The sequence below is a fragment of the Cydia splendana genome, chromosome 1, assembly GCF_910591565.1.
Source record: "Cydia splendana chromosome 1, ilCydSple1.2, whole genome shotgun sequence".
Lineage (NCBI taxonomy): Eukaryota > Metazoa > Arthropoda > Insecta > Lepidoptera > Tortricidae > Cydia > Cydia splendana.
Window position 1 is genome coordinate 11,049,986 of NC_085960.1, and position 25,974 is coordinate 11,075,959.

Sequence of the window (25,974 nt, forward strand, 5' to 3'; positions counted from 1 at the left end):
GAAGGTGCAATGTCCCTTTATAAAATACTCTAAATCTTTCTGATATTGTCCATGAAATACAAATCAAATCATCTTTATTATCAGGCACCGAAGTCCTAATAACTATTCTTAGGATACTGAGTTTCTGGTCTCTTAATAAAATTCCTTCATGCCAAGTTATGTTATGCTGAAAGCTAAATTCTAGAACACAGTGAAAGACGCACGTATGCCTGTATTTTTCTTTTGACATGTTGTACGTGATTTAGTATAGACAAGAGCGAAGTTCCGGTGGTTAGTAACGAAGGCTCCGTGACTGCAGACGGCGCGGCGCTTATTACGAGGCCTCTGCGCGCACGCGCATGTCGTGCTTGGCCCTGTATTGTCGTCGCTCACCGAGCGCGGGCGTGTCGTGCTGAGCTGATATCGGGCGCGCGCTACAGTCGGAGCAATTACGGGATTTCTCTATCCTCTGCATAAATGATTGACAGTTGTCTTCATCTGCGAATATCCCGCTGAAAATACGCCTTGACCGTGGCTACTGATGTTGTCGCGACTCAAGCTAGGAAGATGACGCCTACCGCCCTACTACCGCAGAGTCATCTAGAAAAACGTTCTTGCGTGGCTGTACCCAGATTCAATAAAATCACGGAGGCGAAACCCAAAATCGCTCCAGCGGCAAGTGTGTGAATAATAAATACTGATTACGCATTGTTTTATAATTGCTAGTCTGAGGCGAATGCTCACTTGCGCTCTGGAATAACAGCCGTGGAAATATGGCGCTGCCCAGAGTGGAAGTAAATTATGTGTGGAAAAATATTAAGATTAACAAGCTGGGCGATTCGTGGTCACGATTGCGAACGTTTATCAAATGCAGGTGCACTTGAACAATTTTCTCCATGAAAACATATTAAATTTGGAATTTAGAATCATATTCAATTTGCATCATTGTTGCATTTATTAAGTTTTATTCAATAAACCCATTAATGTTTATTCAATAAACCCGCCTCGCCTGCATCTTTTTGTTTAAGAGCGCTATTACATTTCGGCGTTGAGCGACTTTAGGTATTTTACGCGCTGCGGCAGGCCGTGCGAGCTCAGTACGCCGATCCCTTCTACCACACTCGCACTACAATGATGGATTAAACATTCTTGATCCTTCGCGAAGCATATTGAAATCAACCATAACAACACTAACTGTACTTAACTTTTAAAGTTCTAAAACTGTTATTTGGTAAGTACGAAAATACTAAATGCAGCGCAAATGTACATAGGGGCTGTTCATAAATTACGTCATCTATTTTTGACGATTTTTGACCCCCCCACCCCTCAAATCATCCAAAAATCAAGCTTCGGATGAATCTGTTTCCTCCTACGTCATGTTACCATCATCCGATGTCCAGACCCCCCCCCCCCCCCACTCCTCCCATTTGAAACGACGTAATTTATGAATAGCCCCATACTCGTACTTATGAAGGTATATTACTCGAAAGAAATTATAGGTACCTACTCGCTTATTTACATGTTTCGTCATTGCATTTGGTACCTATAGGTTGTAAAGTTTGTATCAACGAAGGTTTAAAAACGAACTGGTACTGAGGATCTGATGATGATTAAGGTGGTCACGGATACCAATCAACCATGTAGTAACATGATTAGGCTCGTTTGATTCGTCTCAACAAGATCTTTGACACTGAAGATACACAGGGTCTGATGATGGAGCTGGAAGGTGGCCACGGGTACCAGTCTATCATGTAACTAAACAACTTCGTGTTTGGGCTCGTTTGATTCGTCTCAACAAGATCTTTGACACAAGACAGTACTCAGGGTCTGATGATGGAGCTGGAAGGTACCATTACCAATCAACCATGCAACTAAACCACATCGTGTTTAGGATCGTTTGATTCGTCTCAACAAGATCTTTGACACTAGGTGATACTCAGAGTCTGATGATGGAGCTGGAAGGTGGTCACCGGTACCAATCAACCATGCAACTAAACCACTTCGTGTTTAGGCTCGTTTTATTCGTTTCAACAAGATCTTTGACACAAGATAATACTCAGGGTCTGATGTTGGAGCCGGATGGTGGTCACCGGTACCAATCAACCATGCAACTAAACCATTTCGTGTTTAGGCACGTTTTATTCATCTCAACAAGATCTTTGACACAAGGTAGTACTCAGGGTCTGATGATGGAGCGCGAAGGTGGCGACGGGTACCTGTCTATCATCATCAGCTCCATCATCAGACCCTGAGTAGTATCTTGTGTCAAACATCTTATTGCGACGAATCAAACGAGCCCAAACACGAAGTGGTTCAGTTACATGGTAGACTGGTACCCGTGGCGACAGTCCAGCTCCATCATCAGACCCTGAGTACTAACTTGTGTCAAAGATCTTGTTGCGACGAATCGAACGAAGCCAAACACGAAGTGGTTTAGTTGCATGGTTGATTGGTACCGGTCACCACCTTCCGGATCCATCATCAGACCCTCAGTACTACCTTGTGTCAAAGATCTTGTTGCGACAAATCAAACGAGCCCAAACACGAAGTGGTTCAGTTACATGGTAGACTGGTACCCGTGGCCACCTTCCAGCTCCATCATCAGATCCTGAGTACTATCTTGTGTCCAAGGTCTTGTTGAGACGAATCAAACGAGCCTAAACACGAAGTGGTTTAGTTGCATGGTTGATTGGTACCGGTGACCACCTTCCGGCTCCAACATCAGACCCTGAGTACTATCTTGTGTCAAAGATCTTATAGAAACGAATCAAACGAGCCTAAACACGAAGTGGTTTAGTTGCATGGTTGATTGGTACCGGTGACCACCTTCCGGCTCCATCATCAGACCCTGAGTATTATCTTGTGCCAAAGATCTTGTTGAGACGAATCAAACGAGCCCAAACACGAAGTGGTTTAGTTGCATGGTTGACTGGTACCGGTGACCACCTTCCGGCTCCATCATCAGACCCTGAGTACTATCTTAAGTCAAAGATCTTGTTGAGACGAATAAAACGAGCCTAAACACGAAGTGGTTTAGTTGCATTGTTGATTGGTACTGGTGACCACCTTCCGGCTCCATCATCAGACCCTGAGTACTATCTTAAGTCAAAGATCTTGTTGAGCCGAATCAAACGAGCCCAAACACGAAGTGGTTTAGTTGCATGGTTGATTGGTACCGGTGACCACCTTCCGGCTCCATCATCAGACCCTGAGTACTATCTTGTGTCAAAGATCTTGTTGAGATGAATAAAACGAGCCTAAACACGAAGTGGTTTAGTTGCATGGTTGATTGGTACCGGTGACCACCTTCCGGCTCCATCATCAGACCCTGAATACTATCTTGAAATGAAATGAAATGAAATGAAAGTTTATTCACGAGAACATATGGTACAGTAGATATTATTAAGTGTACATATTGACCCATGATATGTTCGGCCTTATGGCATGTGAAAATTATTTGTATTGACATAGTTCATGCATGTCAAAGGAAAATACGTTACAAAAATGTCGCGTTTATTAAAATATTATCAAAATTTAAATTATTAAATACAAACACCAAGTTCTACAGTCAGTTAGTCATTGAGTCAAATAAATACATATAGAATGTCAGGTCGTTTCAAATATTTTTAATCCTGTCCGGTAGTTTATTAAACTGTACCATTATAAATTATAATACTATAAAAACGGTGCTAGGATCAAAGTCTCTCGTTCCGGTTTACACGCACACAGTATAGCGTTTTACACGGCGCCCGCCGCACACAATGATAAAAAACCTCGTCGTCGCCGTTGAAAATGTGCGGAGCCGACCGACACACGTCCTGCCTCTACAAGCTCTGCCGCGGCACTGAGCTCAGTGTTGCCAGATGAAATCTGAAATATTCAGTAGAATAAAAATCGTTTAGCAGTAGATAGGGGAAAAAAGCAGTAGATTTAAAAAGGTCTGCAATAGGTAAAATTGATAAAAAAATATTTTATGCTCTGACCTGACATCAACCTCCCATAGAAAATTTGATTTTTTTTTTCCTTTTTCTACTGACAAACTGGGTGTGATTGAGTAATTGAGTATAGCTGGCAAATCAAATTGTCAGTAACAGTAAAATGAAGAGTATCATTCTGTCTCTTACTTCTGTTATTATAATTAATAAATGAGCACAAGTTTTTTTTTCTACTCATCATTCGCTTGCCCTTATCCCATTCATTTGGGGTCGGCACAGCATGTTTTTTTTTCTTCCATACCTCTCTCTCGCCCGTCATCTCATCATTCACTTGCATTCGTTTCATATCATCTCTCACACAGTCCTTTTCCTCGGTTTTTCTCTCCCGTTAATTCCCTCCACATTCATTAGTAATACCTTTCTCGTCACATGACTTTCATCCCTCCGCATCACATGCCCATACCACGCTAGGCGATTCGCTCTTACTTTTTCTACTATAGGTGCAACTTTCAGGCTTCCTCTTATATACTCATTCCTTATCCTACCCATTCTTGTCACACCACACATCCATCTTAACATTCTTATTTCCGCTACATGCAATCTCTTCTCATCCGTCACCTTTAAAGCCCAACACTCTGATCCTTACATGACGACAGGTCTTATGATGGTTTTATAAATTTTACCCTTCAATCGAAGAGGCATTCGAGCGTCACAAACGGTTCCCGTGACCTGTCGCCATTTCATCCATCCTGTGCTAATCCGGTTTTTTACGTCACGGTCAATATCGCCATCGCACTGTACCAGCGAATCGAGGTACTTGAAGTCGGAGCATCAGACCGGCAACGTAACGCCATCGAGTTCCATGGCAGCGAAACTGGAGAGACCGCCGAAATCGCAGAACATATGTTCAGTTTTAGATCTACTGATCTTCAGGCCAACATTCTCCAGTTTTCGCAGCCATTTCTCAAGTCTGCTCTGTACCTCGAGTCCGTCTTCATCCACAAGTACAATATCTTCAGCGAAAAGCATACACCAGGATGCCTCCTTCCTCCTGTATGTCCGAAGTTTTTTTTTTCTACTATTACTATTACTATACAATAACTATACGATTCATTTGCCAGGCTATAGTGGCGACGAAGCCGACCAATACTACCAACCTACCTACCTATCACAGATATAGTAAAATGAAGCCTAATCACATTATAGATAAAAAATAACCGCGGTTTCAGAAAACTTCGTATGTCATAAAGGCTAGACGACGCGATACGACGGTATAAAGTAACTAGATGTTCCGGTCACGAGGAATAATCATTCATTTTCGAAAAATCAGTAGCTCAGCAGCAAAAAGCAGTAGATCAGTAGATATTTTTAAAATCAGATAGATTTACTGCTTTATCAGTAGATCTGGCAACACTGACTGAGCTGGCGCAGCGCGCGTCATCGGTAATATAGAGTAGTTTTCAAAAAATTGCCAAAAAATTATAGTAGAATTTCATAAACACTAATGTATACCAACAGTATAAGCAAACGTTGCAGATTGCTTGAGTATGAAAATGACTTCGATATTAAGTAGATTTTCGTAGGAATTGACACTTGTTTCGGAGAGAAAATCGAGTTCGTTTTACTTTGATTTTCTCTTTCTCAAAGGTATGTAGGAAAAATGTAGTACAGGGTATTAGTAATACAAAATAGCCAGGTTTAGCAGAGTAAAATTCTCAACATTTCCAAATAAGAGATCGCCATTCAGTGCTTCACGGGGTTTTTCGGAAACGACCATCAGAAAAAAAATCATTACTAATTTAATAAGTCCTTTTTCTAATATTTACAACGATATTTATAAAGATAAGAAGACGCTTTTACTGGAACAAGTACTCATTGTTTCTAATAATGAGCGCAAAGTCCTGAATTTCGTCGACTAGTATCATCAATTTTGCATTATTTCGACTTTTATTGTAAGAGCGCTCTTAAGTATCACGGTTTTAGTATGTATTTCATAAACATAAATCACGCGTATATCTGGTATACGTTTGACTATACTGACTATAGTATACATATAAGTTTGTGCAATCACAGCAGCCATAATGTGAATAAAAACCTAATACTCAAAACGTATGTGTGTTATGTTCTATCTATGGTTATACAAGTTCCAGCCTATCTGAAATTGAGTTGAGATAACTTATTCACACAATCTTGTAACATAACGAGAGATAGAATCACAATTTAATTTGTATGCCGCTCTTGTAACGACAGATGCAGATAAACTATTTCCTTTACGTTGACAACACGATCGTCGACATTCGACAAGTTACGAGTAGATCAATCCAATGGTGTCATGTTTGTAAATATTGTTTTAGGGTTACCTATATATACCTTGTCTAAAATACACGAGCAACGTCCAAAATTGTCAACGTAGATAAAGTTATACTTAACTTACATTTGAGATCTAAATATACACATCGTGATTTAAAGTTAAGTCGTGAGTCGGCGACGACTATTCCGATCCGATATTCCTGCCCTTTCGTTATAATTTGGTCGGAATTCGATAAGTATGGTGCATTACATCCATAGCAAAATGTGTAGTGTACCGCGTGCCTGTTTAAGAGTGCGACCTCCATTTGTACCGTTGCACAGTGTTGATTGATGCTAATTTCATGTAATTCAAGGTTCACACTTCAAAGCGATAATTCTTACGGCACATGTTTCAATGAAAATTGGATCACCGAACGCATGTAATTTATTAGAGTAAATTAGTTCGTTTTTATAAATTATTAATGTATGTAATTAATACCAAATTGAAGGTATTGCATGAAAAGGAAACTGTCTGAAGTACATATTTCCAGCCGTTATGCAAATAGTTAATTGACTTTCCATCGGTGATTTAGCGAGACGCGCCAGAACCTTTGGCTCCCCATTCTTCGCGGAAGGTAACCAGTCACGGACCCATTAAGCGACGCACTGGAGTTTAGAAACAGTCTCGATAATTTCTCTGTCACAGCTGAAGACCACCGTGGGTAATTGTTTCCGGAAACGTGATACATAAATCGAATCGAGCGTGAATTCGAAACTTCTAATATCACCGGTGAGAATTTATCGACCGGGCAATAGTAATCGATTGTTATGTTGTCGCTTAAAGCTGTAAATTAAAGGGGCGAGCGAGCCTTTAAATCTTTATCATCAGATCTGTTCCTTGATATAATTATTTTAGTATTGCTTTGTTTATTTTATTACGCGTATATAAACGCCTCTGTTATTATGACCGTTAATGTCTATAATAAATTAAATACTGTTTAATTGTTGTTACTATGAGAATAGAATTAAAAAAACAGATAAGTAGGTATTATTTAAGTAAGTTGTTTACCAACAAGGGACGGGATTGTACAAGCTATACATTTTCTTCGATTGGCTACCGATTTATTTCGTTCCCGTTGAGAATTATTACTGTCCGTTTACCAGAATGACCAATCCATGTTTTAAGAGCTACTATCCTTTTCCGCTTCAGACTTGTTGTAAATTTCGCCTTGCCCTCGTAAGTTAGACTTTCTCCCTTTACTGTTAACATTATGGACCCATGGAGATTCATGGATAAGCTGTTAGCTATTTGTCTGTAAATGATTGACGAATCTGTTTCGTTCCGCGAATTTAGCTGGAGGGTAATTCTAACGAGCTGGGTCCGTAATTATAGGTGTAAGGAAGGAATAGTTGGCATATTGGAGGTGGTTGAACCCGACACTGTAAGTGAGATGTTGCGGCTAACAGTTTCATTTCGAGAAATGTGCGTATAATCAATGTCGGATGTATAAAGTAATAGAAGCAAGCAATAGACATTATTTTGATTATTAAATGTATGAAGGGAATATTTCCTGCGATATTGTCAAGATTTAATACATTATAGCCGTTTGTCTTAGTGCCTATTGGTATAACACTGTTAGTTTAGCAGCGAATCTTTATTTTTATTTACTACGAGCAGCGGACGCCGGAATTATCTGTTAAATCGCAGGTCGAAAAGGCCAATTTGAAAATGAATGCCCATAGAAATAGTTACCTGTTCATTTGCAATAGCCGTAAATAGATGTGTGACACCTTGATGAGCTTGAAAGCTCCTTGGATGGTTAAAACGCTAAATACACAAGCATATCCTAGCTAATAAATAAGCTTTCAAAGCATCATTTATCAATCGATAGAAACTTAACGATGCAATCATTTTGTCAATAGTTAGAATAGGCGTAAATTTCTTTCGCCGTCCTGACCTTGCGACCTCTTTGTTGCTACAATACATTAATACATGTATATCACTTGACATTGACTCCACAAACACTCATTCAGCCTTCTTTAATTTCATATTTTCATTAAGTTTGACCCGTGTATTGTATTATGTAATAAATGATATGTTTTATATCTACATCGATATTTACTATAGGTACATTCAATAGTACGGTACAGTACATTGACTAATGACTACATACTGATATAAATCTCGACTGTATTACATTTCATGTAAAGCTTCATTTCGTGTGGTCACAGATAATGTTTCATACGAGTTTCGGAAAGTTCTGCATTCTGATGGTACAATGACGTGAAAGTGTTAGGGGTAATGTGGACTATAGTATCACAATGTGGGTGTCTGCTATGTTTTTGTTCGTATAGAATTTTCCATGTTTTTTATTTGGTACTGGTATGTAACACTTTTTGGTTCCTCTCATAAAATAGTTCTTTTAATAATACTTACTTGAAGTACCGACAAGTTTTTAACAAGCTTTTATTAGGTCGACCTGTATGTAACTGACTAACTATGTAATGGAATCTAAGGTAACTAATTTAACCATCTTCCAAGGATCGTAGCGTCATGAAAATTGGCAGCTGTATGTAGTTCTGATGACAATACAATAATATGGTACTGTCGAACTGATCTGATGATGGAGACAGGAGGTGGCCATGGGAACTCTGTGATGAAACAACGCAACCTAATTGTGTTAGGGGTTTTGAGAATTGACTCGATGAGTATTAGTTGTCTGTCGTAAGAAAAGTACAGTCAGCGATAAGAGCTTGTACCAAAAATGAAATTTATGCCAAAAACTTATTTTGTGTTAAATACGATATCCAATGAAATCTAGTCAATTACTTAATTTAATTTGTATATAAAACTATTTAAATCATCGATTTTAAAATCTAGTTTGATTAATGTAGACACTTCATATCTGTTTGGATTATTTTGTTATTTTAGAATATAATAGGTTTTACTTTTTACTTAGACATAATCGTGAGTCTTAGCATTTGAAAACTTTCATTCCGCTTTTCTTTTCAACGAGTTCTAGGTCTGGCTCGGCAGTTGTTTAATGTTTCATTCAGCAAACTAGAGCGTATAAATCTACTTTACGTTTTAACTTCTTACTTTTTAATTAAAAGATTTTTTGCAAGTCAAGCAATTTCGGTAGGTTAAGTGGGTAAGGAGTTTTTCATAATTTATAATTTTATAATCAGTGATCGTACATTTTCCAGCATTTTTGATGCAGCGACGGGGTGTTAACGGAATTGGTATAAATAATTTCAACCCCAATGATTAATTAGCGTTAATTACGTTAATATTAACCTTAATTTGCCATTTCATTTGAAATTATCTATACCAATTCCGTTAACACCACTCTGCTGCACCAAAAATGGTGGAAAATGTACGATCACTGTTTATAATACACTTAGATTTTCGAAAAGTAGCCCATTCTATTATTTCCGATTTGGTTATGCTTCAATGTTTGTAGGTAAGTAGCACTTAGCCTTAACACACCAACGCGCGGTGGGTCGTGGTGGGTCTCATAGACCGAGGTTTATTGACCGTCAATCAATGTATTATCACGAATGCGTCGGCTTATCAGGCCCTTTCAAAGGGAATCGACTGACTGACACCCTTTGCGGCCATTAGTTAAAGTAGTCGTACTCGTACACGTATCTACATAATGAATACAGAGATTCGAAATGTTTGATGACCTGTTGAAAAGCCATATAGATTTGAGGAGGGCTATTTCTTAATGCATTTCTTTAAGATACATTATATGTATTATGTATTACTTCAAATGAACTATGTAATACGAGTAAACGGGGTAAGTGACGCTATCCTGGGCTTATTTACGGATCCAGAGTTCTGAAGCAGCTGAGAAATAAACAAAACATGTTTCTTGATATTAAATTATTGCAAAACTATTTTATTTCATGCCAGCGTCAAATTTGATTGTAGGTAATCATTCAATCACAAAATTTAAACCTTTTATTATATATGCATACCATATACATACACCAGACGTATGGAAAGCCTGCGCCACCTGCAATGTCTTAAAAAGCAGTCATGCCCGCGTGTAGAAACTAGCTCCTTACTGGAGGCGATATTTCTGTTTTGGGCCAACTAGACTAGTGGATTTCTGTCTAAATAAGGAGCGTTACATATGAAACCTTAATTAATTACCTATAAGGTTTTCACACTTTTTACTTAAATTGACAAAAAGTATACTTAGGTACTTACACACATGTACATACATGTACATCTATGACACCAAATCTAGCAAATGCTTACTGCATGATATCATGAAATATGATCCTCGGACAAATTGACGATATCTAGTCAACCAGTTAGTACAAATTGTTTTTGATTAGAGTTCTACTGGCCTATAAATTAGTCATAGTCAAGATGCGATTCAGTAAGTACCGTCTAACATTACGCAGGATGATTCACGTTAGACTTTAACCCAAGTCATTACGAGTCATAGTACAGTCAACGGTCAAAATATGGGTATACAAATCATTTCAAAAATATGTCCCATAACTCTTATGTCAGTGAATTAAGAACTATGGGACATATTTTTGAGTAAGTTGTCTACACCCATATTTTTACCGTTGACTGTACCTACCTATATAGGCGGTCTTATGACGTTACTTATATGATGCAAGTTGTACGTTTAAACGATATTGAGTCTAATAAATCTAGATTAGGCATAGTGCATAGGTTTTGATTGAAATAATTGTTAGCCGTAGCATATGCAATTGGGATGGTGAAACAAGAGGAGATACTAAATCAGTAAGTTAAATGTCATGCCTATTCAATTAACCCTCTTGTTATTGGTAAGCCGATACAATTTATTAATCCTTAGCTATCTTTTTAAATATATGTTCTACTACTAAAGTATAACTAATACCTATATTGAGTCCTCAAGCTTATTTTGGTAAAACTTATTGATCAACAAAAGGTACATTATATTAATTTAAAAATATTACTGTAGACACGATTATATGCCAAAAACCACCAATATCGATGACAATTTGAATTTATATGTCAATGTAAATAAAACCACATAGCAATCCGTTATATCGGCTTATTCATACGTCGTCGCCATTTCGACCGCGAGTGCCTATGTGGGTTAATTCGTCTGAACTTCTGTATCTGTTCCCATTTCCCTGCATCTTATATGTATTAGATTAGAAAGAAAATATAAGTAAGTGTATCACAACTCGTTTAAAAATACCTATTCCTAGTCTACATTTTTAGGGTTCCGTACCCAAAAGGTAAAACCCGGGACCCTATTACTAAGACTTCGCTGTCCGTCTGTCTGTCACCAGGCTGTATCTCATGAACGTGATATCTAGGCAGTTGAAATTGTCAGATGTATTTCTGTTGCCACTATAACAACAAATACTAAAAACGGAATAAAATATATATTTAAGTGCGGCTCCCATACCACCAACGTGTTTTTTTTTTTGCCGTTTTTTGCGTAATGGTATGGAACTCTTCGTGCGCGAGTCCGACTCGCACTTGGCCGGTATTTTTTTTTATGATATAGGAGCCAAACGAGCAGACATATCAACATATATCTCGCGCAGTGTTTAAACGTTGAAAGAATAAACCAGTGTTTTGCAATGATTCCAAACTATTACCATCTACCTTCTCAGATAATTTGCCGGCGAACCTGCTTACTTCGTGCATTGAAAATTATCCTTTACCACTTAAACCATGTCGTACAAACTGGCCGCTATTTGTCGATAAATTACCTGCTCCGATTGAATTACGGTCGGCCTATCTCCGATTATTGATAAACTTACCTGTTTATGTAAGTTCCGTAAATATAATCTAAGGTCTACATCGCCCTAATTCTGCTGGAGTAATACTAAATCTGTTGCTAACGCTTATCTTGGGCTAGGTATTTGCTTCTGTTACTTAATTTGTATTATATCAAATTAATTACTTTATCAAGTTTTGATCTTTTCGCCCAATAATTTGTTTCGATACGAAACTTTCTATTAGTAGTAAAATTATTTTTCTTCTAAAGGGGTCGTTAACATTTTCATTTTCTTAAGTGTAAACATAAAGTTACTTTGTTAATTACTATAATAGCGTTATAGGTGTAACATTGTATGTTAATACATTATCTTAATAACCAAGTACACGTACTTATTACGTAAGTTCTTTTTTTTTAAGTAATTTAACAACCTCATAAATAGGCCAATGGCACTTGATTGTAGAAACAGAGACCAACTACTAAGAGTAAAGCGTGCAAGTTAATAGTAATAAATTAATAATACTAAAGTGAGTCATACAATGATCTCATTGCAATAAAAAACGTGTATTTAGAAGAATTGCCTTCAAGTGGGTAGGTACATACTTATAAGTCTTATAATAACAGACGATATTATTTTCGGTACGTACAACATCAGTATTATGACAATTATTCTAAATAATTTAATGACTAAGTAACCCAACTTTACTTCTGATAAAATAGATTACGTAATAATAATAACCAACCGTGTATTTCTTAGTTTAATTTAGTTTAGAAACAAATAAAAAATATATGGTATAAATATTCCCATTATAGACCTTTCTGGGTAGCTCAGATGGCAGAGCACTGGGCTAGCAATCCAGTGGGCGTGGGTTCAAGTCCCACCCAGGACAGTGAATTTTCCACATTTAATTTGTTTCTAAGCTTAATAGCATCGTTCGCAGACGTTTCTGCACACCAAAATTCATTTAATTTAGTTCTTGAAATCAACGATATACGAATGATACTGGTCTGTCGGTGTCAAAAGTGACATTTCTTTTGACACTGACTGATTAGTATCATACCAGAAACAGATCGAATAACAAAAACTCGAATTGGCCTGTTAACTGCGAATTACTTGGATGGTGGATAATTCAACACTGAAGCAACACTTCCTCGATTAGCAACTGCAACAACCTCTCTTTGTTCGGCGATAAATACTTTATAGCTTACCGTCGAGCAAGGTTGTACGATCGTAACATTCGTAACCCGACCTACCGAATTTACAAGGTTGTTTTTTGTTACTCCTAAATGAACAAGAACAAATTACAAAGCACGAAACGCCACAGTAAATACTGTAACATTTATAAGAATACATTATTGTTGACCCGAAAAGTTTATTGTATAAATTAAACTTCCTGGAGACATGAATCCTAAATGATTTAATTTTTAAAACTACATATGTTAGGCATTTTAAATAATGTGTTAAATTTACAGTTTTTATAATGCTTATGCTTATATTAATAATTCATTATATCAATATCTTGTATATAAATAAATAAATATTAGCAGCAAATAACTACCATAGTCAGGCTGCATGTTTAAATTCCCGGAAATCATGTATGCTACCTGGAGCAACCAACGACCTACTAATATCTAGACATAAATAGTGAGCAATTTATCATTAAGTGCGCATGATAGCCGGCTATTGACTAAGTGCCCCCTTTAGTCCAAATAACTGGCAGCTATAGCGCACATGAGCTATCAACCGTAATAGATAAAGCAATCACTGCTTTTTGCTGACGTTTCGTTAAATCACCCTCATAAAATAAATCGGTAGAACCTACCCTCGGGTTTGAGGAAACCGGTAGTTTCTTTCATATCAGCCATCCAAGCAAGAGCTCTGATGTTTTTGAATTTTCCACTGAAGCCATTTCACTGGAAATATTTGATGGTTCTACGTTAACTGGTTTTAGCGTTAGATAGACGTCGGAGTAGACAAAATGGCTCAATTTGTCTTCTGCAACGTAAGTGGCTCTATGATTTAAGAGCACGGCTTCCCACTCGGTACAGTAGGAAAACACTAAATCTCGGGAATGGGCTAGAATGGCGAGATCAGGTGAATTAGTGTCAGACACTTGAGTCTTGAGTTGTAAACGAAATTGTGGAATTCCGTTTCCGCACATGCACGTTATACATAATGGGCTGTTATTTTACTCATGATGGTTTATTGGTCATCTTCCTACTCTTCCTAGTTATAGATATTATTAGATATTATGTTCATAGTCTTAAGTGTAGTCCTGTAGTATAATGATATTCAAAAATGTTAAACTTTCTTGTCGATAAACAATAATCTCTGATATAGTACGAGATTATCATGGCAGTATTTTCATGGGTATACAATAGATTTCCTTGTTATTTATCAATGTGGTGGCCTTCATATAACTCGCTCCGGCTATTTTTATTCACTCTCATATTTCATCCAATTTGGGTTCCTGACTGTTATATTCTATCATCAAATTTCATACTAAATTTGTATATCATGTTAATTCAATATCTTATTCTTGCATTGATATAATTATATTTCAAAACAAATGAAGTATTGAATATCAATGCGTGCCTAAACGAGGTGGTCGATGCTCGATTATGCTAATCAGAAGTGACACATAGATATCACTTTCGATGCTACAATTACTACATAACCGTATAAAGTCGTTGTAGAAAAATCTACAACAGACTATATAAACGAATAAGTATAATCCTAATACATATTAAGAATTTATATGATCTGCTTAAATTTCCACCAATCAATACTTCAGAAATAAACTTATCGAATAGAACCGAAACATTATTACTTACTTGACCTTGTAGTTTAATATCGATCTCTATTCTATTATAAGAATTCAGTTCGTCATAATATCAGTCATAACGAATTAGAAATTGAGTCAAGGTTTGCTTCATTGATATAGCTACTTATTATTTAACTCAATGTAACATACATAGCTGGTTACTAAATTTAAATTATTAAGTGTTTACCTATTCATGTTTAAGATAAATAAATTGATCTCGAGAAATCTCGACTATTTTCAAAAGTGGATCTGTTTTATAGAGGCGGCCTTAATGCAACGGTCTTCTCTGTTATTCCATAGCCGACAAGACGTGTAGTAAAGATTTTTTTTATTGTGAGTGTTACGACTGTGTAAACATTATACTTCGTGTACACCACTCATTTCGATCTCGGCGAATACATTTATTGGTTGTCGATATATATTACATTTAAAGAACTAAACGTATTAGTAGCTGTCCTTACATATATTAAAATTTTATTTACTATAATTTTATTCTGCTTGTGGTAATAGTAAACTGCATTAAACAGACTAAGGGATCAATGAAGACTGTCTGACGTGCAACCCTAATCATGATAGTGCGAAATATTAGCATGATTGTTGAATGGCTTCTCACGTGGGTGTTACTACGAGCGAAGGATTAGACAATTTTATTAGTAGCCGAGGTGAACAGCCTGCGATATGCTGACGACCTGGTCTTTTAATTTTCAGTAGGCCGTAATTCTTCTCTTTATTGTCTATTACTTTTATAGTTCATTGGACTTCTCCGCTTCTGTGATGTGTTTGACCCACTTAGTTTATCTTGAATGTTACATTCAAAAGTTTGGAATTTTGCAACGTTTATATCAGATATGAAAATTAAAAAAAAAACTTTTATCGATTTGATATTCTCAATATTCTCATACGTGCAGCATTCAACACCAGATGCATTTCATCTGTACTTTTGGTTAGTCTATCCACAAATAAAACTTAGATTTTTGTTGCTTCTTATTATGAATATCATTATTTCCTCCTTTTGTTACACGTTGATTTTGTATTTCAGACATGGCATCATTAATAACCGAACACTTGGTTAATTACACTAGGAAGTTTAATATCTTATTGCACGTGGAGCCAAGGCCTCCGGTATTACGTACTCAGTAATTATAATGATTAACTTCATTGTTAGGCCTGTCAGTCAAATTTTTCGCTCAGATTACTATTTCCTCTCCAACTTGAACGATTACGCCATTGCACAAGTTTCAATGGTTTTGAAATCATTTCAATTGTTTTTTTGTTTCTAAATATTTGGATTGAAATCTTGCACAGACGCAGCAGAGTGTCAAATATGATCTTGTTTTTTTACTGCTACTGTACTATTTACTAATAGTAAATAGTTATTCAACTAGCTATAATTGGATGCTAGAATTTCTAACTTTTGCTCCAGGTGATAAAGAAAATAAAACCTTTTTTCACATGCATCTATCGCTCTACTTTATTTCTACATTCCCGTCTCACGATGTAATTCTCATTAAGCAATTTCCCTATGTGGCCAACCGCAAAACACCTAATTGCATGTTGTATAATATCACTGTTTAGATCATAGTAGACCATCTGTCATTTGGATACATCACTATCATCAATCTATCAACACATAATATGCGATATTTGAATAATTACCTTTTTTATTGCGTTATTCCAGAATTCGCCATTGTGTAATAATTACACTAAGCACATGCCTATTGTTGTTTTAAAAACCATACAAAATTTGCAATAGGTACGCTAAATTTACAATCTTTGTGTTGACCGTACAATGGAAACATTTCTGTACAACATTTTAAATCAATGGCCATGTGTCGAAACTGAAGGGCTTCTGTTTAACACGAATATGAAACTAACAATATAATCTCCCGTTTCTCCATACAAAGCTCTTGATACTTTGTACGCAACATTCTTGTTTTGGCTTTCTGTTTGAACTATTGAATTCCAATGTTACTGGGCTCGTTGGCAAAGGTATACTGAGCGTACATACAACACATTCAGCATCCATTACCTGTTTGGTATGGTATGATTAATTTTTCTTTTAAAAGCAAGAGTTATGGATCTTGTACAATTTCAAACATCATTTGTACTTATAATTCCGGGCCCTTGAACTCAAGTAGCTCGTTGTAGAGTTTAAAACAAATATTATTTCTGCGTGCCTTACAATACTCTGTTAATTAAAAGTAGCCAGTGTTATACAAATTATTTTTATTTGTTACAGGTAACTGTTCGGTGTTTCCGCGCTATGCCATTTAGCAAAAATAGCATTACTAGACATGAGGTTTGACTTCGTATTACGTATAAAATGAATCATCATCAAGCTTTAGTCTTATATTACCAGTTGCTTATCGAGGCCAATTTGGACCACTGTTGTACACCAATTAATAATATCTGCAGTAAATATTGCTATTGTTACTATTATTATTGGCCGTGGTAGATTTATAACAACGGGCCTGTGCACCATTCAGAGCCAGAATGTCTTTCGTGAATTTGAACCTAATGGTACTTAAAACGTTATCGACTGTACGTCACGTATAGCGTAATTATTCAAAGCGAAGCCTGCGAAGGCTTTAGTGCCATAATCTTTATCAGATCGACGGGTTATTGCTCCCGGGTGCGATTTATCGGAATACATATAACTCATATACAATACTGTATTTGTGTAAATAACAAACGTAATATGTAGATGACTTTTTAAATAGCAGCGTGTCTTAAAAAATGAAAAATGGCATCAGATAAATTGCTTGTTCGTGTTCATAGCGTCTTCCCGTTCAAATTTAAAGTTGATGAATGCAACACACCCTTTAGGGCAGTGGTCGGCAACAGACTGCCCGCGAACCTCTCACTTGCGGCTCGCGAGACTCCCTGGCTATTTTCACTATTTTGTATGTAATATTGACAAACGACAATGTCTGATAAAGTCATAAATATTAACAAAGTGCGACCCGCGTCTACTTCGTTAACTATACTATGTGGCCCTTGGCTGCTAAAAGGTTGCCGACCGCTGCTTTAAGGTATACTATTTGAATGATTGCAGCTTGTCGCCGGCGGCTGTTGACTTGAGAATCCATGTGTGATTATAATGCATGAGAGATCTTTCACTTTGATTTTGTTGCACAACTTTTTCGTATACTTTACAGTTCTTTTGTAGTTTCTCAATAGCTGATAGGTTTGCATAAATATTACGTTTAGTTTATTTATATTTATTTACCTCTAAATTCCAATCCTAAATGTCCAATGTTCTACGTCAAAGTTTACCTAACCGAGAAAGCGCTACGATCGATGAGGATTTATGATTAGTGTTACTTTATTTTTAGCGCGTCGCATCCGTTTAAAGCTTTCCTTCTTATTTTATTACATTATTCCAGTAACATCACGAAGCATATGGCTATTTCATAATACGGCCCCTCGTGCACCGCAGCTGCGCCTGCGCCTCCCATAAACACGTGTTCCACGACTACTACCAATTTAGGTGAAAAGGCCGTATGTGTATTTGGGCATTTGACATTTGTGGACCCTTTTGCATTGGCGTAACCAACCCCAACCTTACACATATCGTTTAGATTGATGCATTCAGAAAAGAAAATACTGAATGTGTTTGCTATGTTTGCGACTTTTACAAATAGTCATTCAAGTGCAGTGACAGTAATAACTTGTTTGTTATGGGCATTAGGTGTGTTTATAAAAGATTCCATCACATTCATTACATCAGCTGATAAATTAAAAATATCATTAACAAATAAATCAGTTAATTTATTTAATTCAGTGCCAGTGTTGATTTATAAGTTAATACTAGTTAATAAATACTATAAGATAAACCATGTAAATAAGTTTTCGAATATTGCTTTATGGAGACGAGAGACGACACATCGGTCTAGCTAGGTTTCATTCCCAGCAAAAAATATTTTCCCTAGTTTTCACATACTCGAGTCAAACTTCATTATTTTCGACGAAAAATGCTGTTTAGATATTAAAAATGGGATCATCAGTACGACATACAGTACTTACTATGCTATAGTGTTTTAGTAGGTATGCAGTATGCATATGAAAAGCTAGTGATAAAACTATTGCCTTCGCCATCGCCATTAAAGCGCTAACCATTACTTACAACCTGATATGAGCATACGACCTATAATGAATTGGTTTCTTTGATATGCAATTTGCATCCATACAAATCTCATCTAGACATCAATACAGGCTGTATTATATGCTTAGGCAAGACGAGTAGTTTGTAGAAACTGAAAGCGAATGGAAGGCTTGTAAAAGTTGTAAATCAAACGTGAATCGAAATTCATCTATTGCAGATTGGCTGCGTATGCGACGTGATACGCGCGGTCATTACTATGATTTGCGGCGGGATTGACTTCGACGCAGTCCACAGTTAAAATATGTGTTTTAAAACCGAGGCAAATGTCTTAAATCTACCGCTAAAACTAAAGTTTTTTAACGGACATTTTTTACCTGTATTCATATGTCATAATTTTATGCCTTTGTATAAATAAAATTGGTATCAAAATTTATTAAATAATAAATATAAGTGGCTTGATACTTTATATTTTTCATTAGAAACTTACTTAAATATAGTAACTTATTCTCATCATATTATAGTAAAGAGTTCAATTTCAAAATGTTTAATTAAACTTATTCCGTAATTGTTCTTTAAAGGGGGAAATAAGGCAACAATTATGTAGTTTTAGTTAATAAGACTAGAGGTCCTATTACTTACCTAATCGTGGTATCACGGTTACAAGACTAGGTACAAGCTGTCCTTGTTATGTAGTCGTTTCCATGTGAATAAAGTCTACAATAAATTGGTTTCTAATTAATTGCAAATTGTCCAAAAGGCGGCATTTATACGACAGAAGAATACAATTTGTAATACGAATCATGTAATCTTTCACTTCGACCATCCCATGACATTTACCTACTCAAAAATACGTAATATAGCCATATTTAGATGATGATTTTATTTTAGATTTATACCATGTCTACAGTTGCTAGTGTTGCTACTGCATATCCAATGTGTGTTGTGGCAACATTGTGGCTGATTGCGCATTTCGCAAAGTTACAGTTTCACCGGCGAGAGAACCGTGAAAGTCCTGGCCGTCATTGTTTCATCCGCCGCGGTTTTCAATCTCATCGCATTTTGTAACTACCTTTTATTTGTGCATCATTAGAGATGCGAATGCGAGCTTGTATATGATAATTATGCTGACCTTAGTGCCTGACTGCTTACAAAACGTTTACATAATTATCATACCTATTCTGTTCGTTAGTGAAGGTGACATGTCATATTTATTTTTGTTAGTTTACCTATTGACTTTAATGTCATAAAGATTTTAGTAGACACGGTTACATTAAATATTATTGCAGTTAGATACACATACATTTATATCAAAGAATATAATACTCACTAGGAGAAGAACGGTAACTCCATACAAAAAAATGTCCCCAACCGTTTATACGTTTATACTAGTGGCGCCGTCGTTGTGTACCAATGGAACTAAAGTTGACAACCGGTTTAGCCTGGCGGGTATTGGTAGGTATAGGTAGTAATTCTGTTGATAAACATAATTTGTTATCTTCATATCACGAAATATATGAAAGATGCAAATATTACCCCTTGTTTGTGGTATTATCAATTGATTTAAATAAAAGGCATATTTATGTTTATAACATGGTATTATTTTATTTATTGAAAAATGTTTTACATATAGAAATATACACTGAAAATTAAACCCTGACAACTTAATAAAAAAATAGACATTAATAAAGCGCATTCACAAAGTTTTCAGTATAGTACAAATAACTTTAGGCATGCCTACCTATTACACTTTACACACACAGATACACTACACTTTACACACGGCATTTTTCACAGATTTCCAACTTGTATTCATACATTTCTTTACGGTTAATTAATACGCTTTCCAGATGCGTTATGACGCGGTTCCTTCTGAACCCACTAAAGCTATGAATTTCACTCAAATATGTATCTTCAACAGCCGTTGCTCAGCATTTAGCACATTTTCTATGTGCATTGCTGTAATCCATGTAAGTACAGACTTACAGAGTCTTAAGTGGTAGTACCGCTACGTTGTATTTATTATTTAAAGACTTAATAAATAAAATTTTCGTTATGAACTTTAACCACAGCAGTTGGACAGAGTCATTGACAAATATATTTTTTTATTATGGTGGGTAGAGGTACCTACCCTCCATATATTTTATGAACATTGATAAAGACAGTTGAAAGCAAATCTTCATTATAAAACTTAATCGCGCGTAGTTAAGTTTTAAGTGTTTTAAGTCCCGTTTTATGATTAATAACGTAAAAAATTCGTGAAAATTTAAATCTTAGTTGGGAGCAATGTTGCTGTAGAAAAATGTTTTTATTTTGATTACTGGCAACTTTTTCTAGGAGGCCAAAGCACACATAGAAGCTTCAGGCGCATACATGCGCAATTATTTGGGGACATAACTTTCTTAGGAAGTGAACAGGCCTTGATTTATATATTAGAAGTCTGCTAGTTACACATCTACTTTAAACAGGTATTACATAATATATATAGATAATTATTGAATGAGCACTGCTAGGTATGGATTAGTATTTTGTATGCAGTTGTTGAATTCGATTCAAATCATAAGCATAAAATCTGCATGATATGTGCAAATAGTAGGTACATATTTAAATAATCGGTAGGCGTGTCAGGCGTGTATATCGTTGTCATTTATTGTGTTGAAGGTCTTCAAATATATCTGTAACATCGGCCTTCGTTTTTCTTGCACTACTTCAATTACCGGAATTACAACATCGCCTTAATTCTGATGAGTCATAGCAATCTAGTAATTTACAACATTTGCGGCTTTGTAATTTCGTCAAAACGTGTCTTGAAGTTGCGATACCTAGTTCACAATTATGTCAAAGTACGCTCTTGCTGAGATGAATAAAGTAGCTACAACATCATCAAACATTCTAAAAATATCTCGGCAAACTGTTGAAACGAAAATATACTACTTTAAGTGGACTGTTTAAAGTAACTTGTTACTGTAAAAATCATAATCTGCAATGAATGTGCTTGCAGATGTCAAAACTATTAAAATATGTAATGTCTATTAAAGTAAATAGTAGCAACGTCTATATTGTATCAAAATAATATTTAGATATTATCTATATGTTTTTTTAATCTTGCTTTACAAAACTTGATGTCCTCTCACTTTTAATGAAACTAAATTCCAATACAAAGTTTATTGAAAAAATTTAATATATTTAAGTTTAATGAAATATGCTTGACCTTGCTTTCCATTTGATGCACAATGTACATTTGACCGTTGTATTCCAAATTCCAACCCACTACTACATATACTTTACAACAAGCAATTGAGCGTTCATGAATCTCATTGTGCTCGTTTTTTGATTTCACAGCATCATTATTTGATTTTGTTTATCTAACCTGTTACAGCATGCGTTAGGTGTTACATTGGTGACCTTATGATTGTGTTGGCTTACTTCGCCGATTCGCTAAGGTGTCATTTCGCAAGTTTGCTATGGCTGTCAGCTGTCACTGCGTTTGCATGCATGTTGCGTCGGTTCGTTTGTTTATGTTTTACAACTTGAGAAGTTGTTATTTTTACTTTGAAAGCATGACATCTCCTTTAGATGCTTTCAGTTACGTTATGTGTGCTAATTTGAAATCCGTGTACTAAGTCAGATAATGGCCCGAACTTTGTAAAATAAATGTTAATTCTTTACGCAAACCCCCATTTCATACAACACGTAAGAGTGGGAATCCTCAGCATTGAGTAACAATACCTCATTAAAAGAAGCATTCCGCCATACCACATTTGAAGGGAAAATAAAATACGATGGGGTTTTGTGGCCGGCCTTTTGATCTCTCGCCTTTTTGTTCTCGTTCGTGTTCGTGAAAACAAGTTCGCGTGTGCAACAACTCATAATACCGAAGATTCCCGTTTGCCCATTGATCGAAGTCATGGCGCGACCAAAAACCTTAAGACGAAACAGGAGCTGATTTTTAAATATTTTAGGTAAATATACCCGTCTCGCTAACGGAAGCGGCACCTAAAAGTAGTGCGATAAGGACAAGGCGAAAAATCCTGCGTAAAAATCTCAAAAATCGAGGTTTCGTACTCCTCTGTTTCCTCCTCCAAAACTTAACCAATCGTAACCAAATTTGGAAATCTAAATGATTATGAAATTATCTGTGTCGGACCGTTTTGCTTTTTTGGCTAATTGATATCAGTTTTGAATGCCACGCCTCTCATTGCGGCATAGTCAATTAGGCCATTTTGGCCATTTTTGAAGGGCTCTAGCGCCTTAAAAAACAAAAATATCAAAAAAAGCAAAACGGTCCGACCCAGATATTGACAATATTAATCTGTGTTGAAAAAATCATTGCTCTAGCTTCAAAAACCACGGAGGAAAACGAGGAGTACGTTTGTATGGAGAAATGACCACTCCCGTTGCTTTACATGACATAAGCAAGCAATAGTAGGTTGCCCATAATAATTTCACTGCACCTTTTCATAAGTCATAAAACAAAAACTGGCATAGCGTAGAGGTATCTTCCAAGATCAACCAAGCTGGTTAGTTCCCATCGTCAAGTAATTACATACTTTAATATTCCAGCGTTCTAGTAACCGCTGAGATTTCGTTACTGATTTCATTTATATGTTTTTACAACATAGCGTAGCTTCATATAAACAGGTATTTTAATTGTGCGCAACGCAACTATGTACTGTACTCCTACTACTCCTTCCCGCGAGAGCTTGAACCATCATGGTCTACTTTTTATGCGTGTACGTACAGTAGTTGCAAGATTCCACAATAGATGGCGCTGGCATCGAGATAGAACACGCTATCGTTTGTTCGACGTAGTTTTATGGGCTGCCTCGCGTTCGCTGATTTTATTAACTTTGCGCAGAGGCAATATCGTAACCAATGAGGTTAATCCGAGGTGCGATTATTGCTAGTTGAAAACTTTACCAATACCCCGCCGTGTGGACGTGAAATACCGTCCGCTATGGCAATTTTTGAATGGCCGTAAAGGCCTCAAAATCCATATATTCGTTACATTACACATATAAATGAAACAAAACAACACTATTATCGACAGTCAAAAGTTAGTCTTTATATTTATTGTAAAATTAGTTAAACCGCTTGAAGACAGTTCAACATTATTTATTACATTTCCACAACATTTCTCGCGACGTTTCAAAGTTTCTAACCTACCCGGCAGACCTCACGTGTCGCAAGTCGCAAATTTATTATCTAAACGCAAATTACAAGCGAATGGTTGACATATCCCATAAACTTCGTTCTCAGACTCGACGTTAATATCCCATAGAGTCAGTCAACTTTAATTTGCCATAGGTACAGTAAACGGAGAGCTTGGTTAATTGCAGCTTACCGTTGATACGTAGCTTATGTTGGCACTATGCGTGGAGAAGGTAATTGCGCTAATTTGTGCCAGTCGTCGGCTGTGGGAATTAGAAATTGGGGTTCAACTGATTTATGACCTTATCCTTACGTTTTTATCGATTTAAGGTCCTTCTTCACACTTGTTTGAAAAAAAATATAATTTTAGGTAGGTAGTTGTATTGAATCATTATATTTAAAAAATATATAATATACAGGGTGGCTTAAAAATAACTGCATTCCCGTTGCCAGCAGGGAGGTTTTGAGATTATACTGAGTAACTTTTAGGTACTATGGGACCAACCCCGAAATCGCGAAAAAAATTTGGCTGTTTCGTACATTTTGGCTGGTCTATTTTCTATGGGAGGGTAAATAATTTTTCGCGATTTCGGGGTTGGTCCCATAGTAAAAGTTGCTCAGTATAATCCCAAAACCATGGCAACGGGAATGCAGTTATTTTATAGCCACCGTGTATATGGTTCATGGTTCCATGTACTGTAATATCTGTATTATTTATGTTTATTCTCTCTATTTAAAAATAATAATACGACATACGAGTAACTTTGATCAAATTTTAACCGAAGCTATCAAAATTTCCAATTATATCATAGCAGGTGGCGATCCAAACCATTATGATAATGTTTTCATGTCTACTCACCGACTGGTCAATTGGCTGTATTGAGGACAAGCTATCATGTCAAGTGTAATAGGATTAGCCGCCTGCCTCAGTGTAAATAAGGCGCAGCCATCGCGGATTAACAGTAAATTGAGTATTTCCGAAGCAGACGCACTGAGAAAATTGCGCTTGGGTATATCCAAGACCCGTAGTACCGCCTCGCGTCCGCTCTACCTTTTGCGGTGACATAACCTATATTATAACGGTTCTTGCAATGGATTTCTCTGCGGTATTCCAAAGAACCCTTAGAGGTGTTCTGTAGAAATGTCGTTCTCATTGACAGCGTAATTACGCCCGTCTGTAGCAATGCTGAGAGTTGTAAAAAAACGTTTCTCTATGCGAAGCGTCTGCGGTATTTTTGTTAACGCTTCCTCAATTTGTTCATAATTAACGTCCTTAAGTTTGGATTTTTGTTCCGTGTCAGTCAAAACACGGTCGAGTTTGGGCCTTGGAATCGATTTCTCACGTCTTCGTTACGTTGAACGAGCATTTGAAAAAACACTGTAAGAAGCCTTTGTGCGATACTTAATTGAACTGGTCGTGGATCTGGATTTGCATAAAGCTTTGGATCACGTCCATTTTTGGTAGCAGTTTAATGTTAAAAAGAAATACAATTTACGAAGTTATTAAAAAGGAATTATGATGTTTCTCGCTTTTTTGTATGCAGGTAGGTAATAGGTATAAGTACCTACCTAATTGTACATACTTTGCTGTTGTGATTCGCACAGTGAACAAGCAAATTAGAATTATTGTACTCTTGACTAGAATGAGTTACGATGTAATGAATGCATAGAAATCGAATATGTTATATTTATCGAAATATGAAAATAGGCATGTCATATGTTTTAAATATTCACATGCATCAGATGTATCAGAACACAATACATATTGACACCTTAGTCTTAGTGCAGTCACTAAAAAAATGTAATTTGTACTTAGTCTTACTATGTGTGCATAAACAAAAGCCTTAATTGCAACGAATTGATCTATTCTACTAGGGACTAGGGCATCGATATAGAGAGATCTGGAGACCGCACTATAAAATAATAAGATGCTAAATTATATATTA

At 36.4% G+C, this 25,974-nt stretch overlaps 1 protein-coding gene and 2 non-coding genes across 3 annotated transcripts in view; all 3 read left to right on the forward strand.

Moving 5' to 3' along the window:
• Window positions 1-25,974, forward strand: part of LOC134796405 (klarsicht protein) — a 338,016-nt gene that overhangs the window by 265,194 nt on the left and 46,848 nt on the right. The gene's annotated exons all lie outside the window — the stretch shown is intronic.
• On the forward strand, window positions 12,768-12,840 carry Trnaa-agc (transfer RNA alanine (anticodon AGC)). The gene has a single exon. It is a non-coding gene; the product is annotated as a tRNA-Ala (tRNA).
• On the forward strand, window positions 23,724-23,862 carry LOC134798690 (U4 spliceosomal RNA). Its single transcript, XR_010145251.1, has one exon. It is a non-coding gene; the product is annotated as a U4 spliceosomal RNA (small nuclear RNA).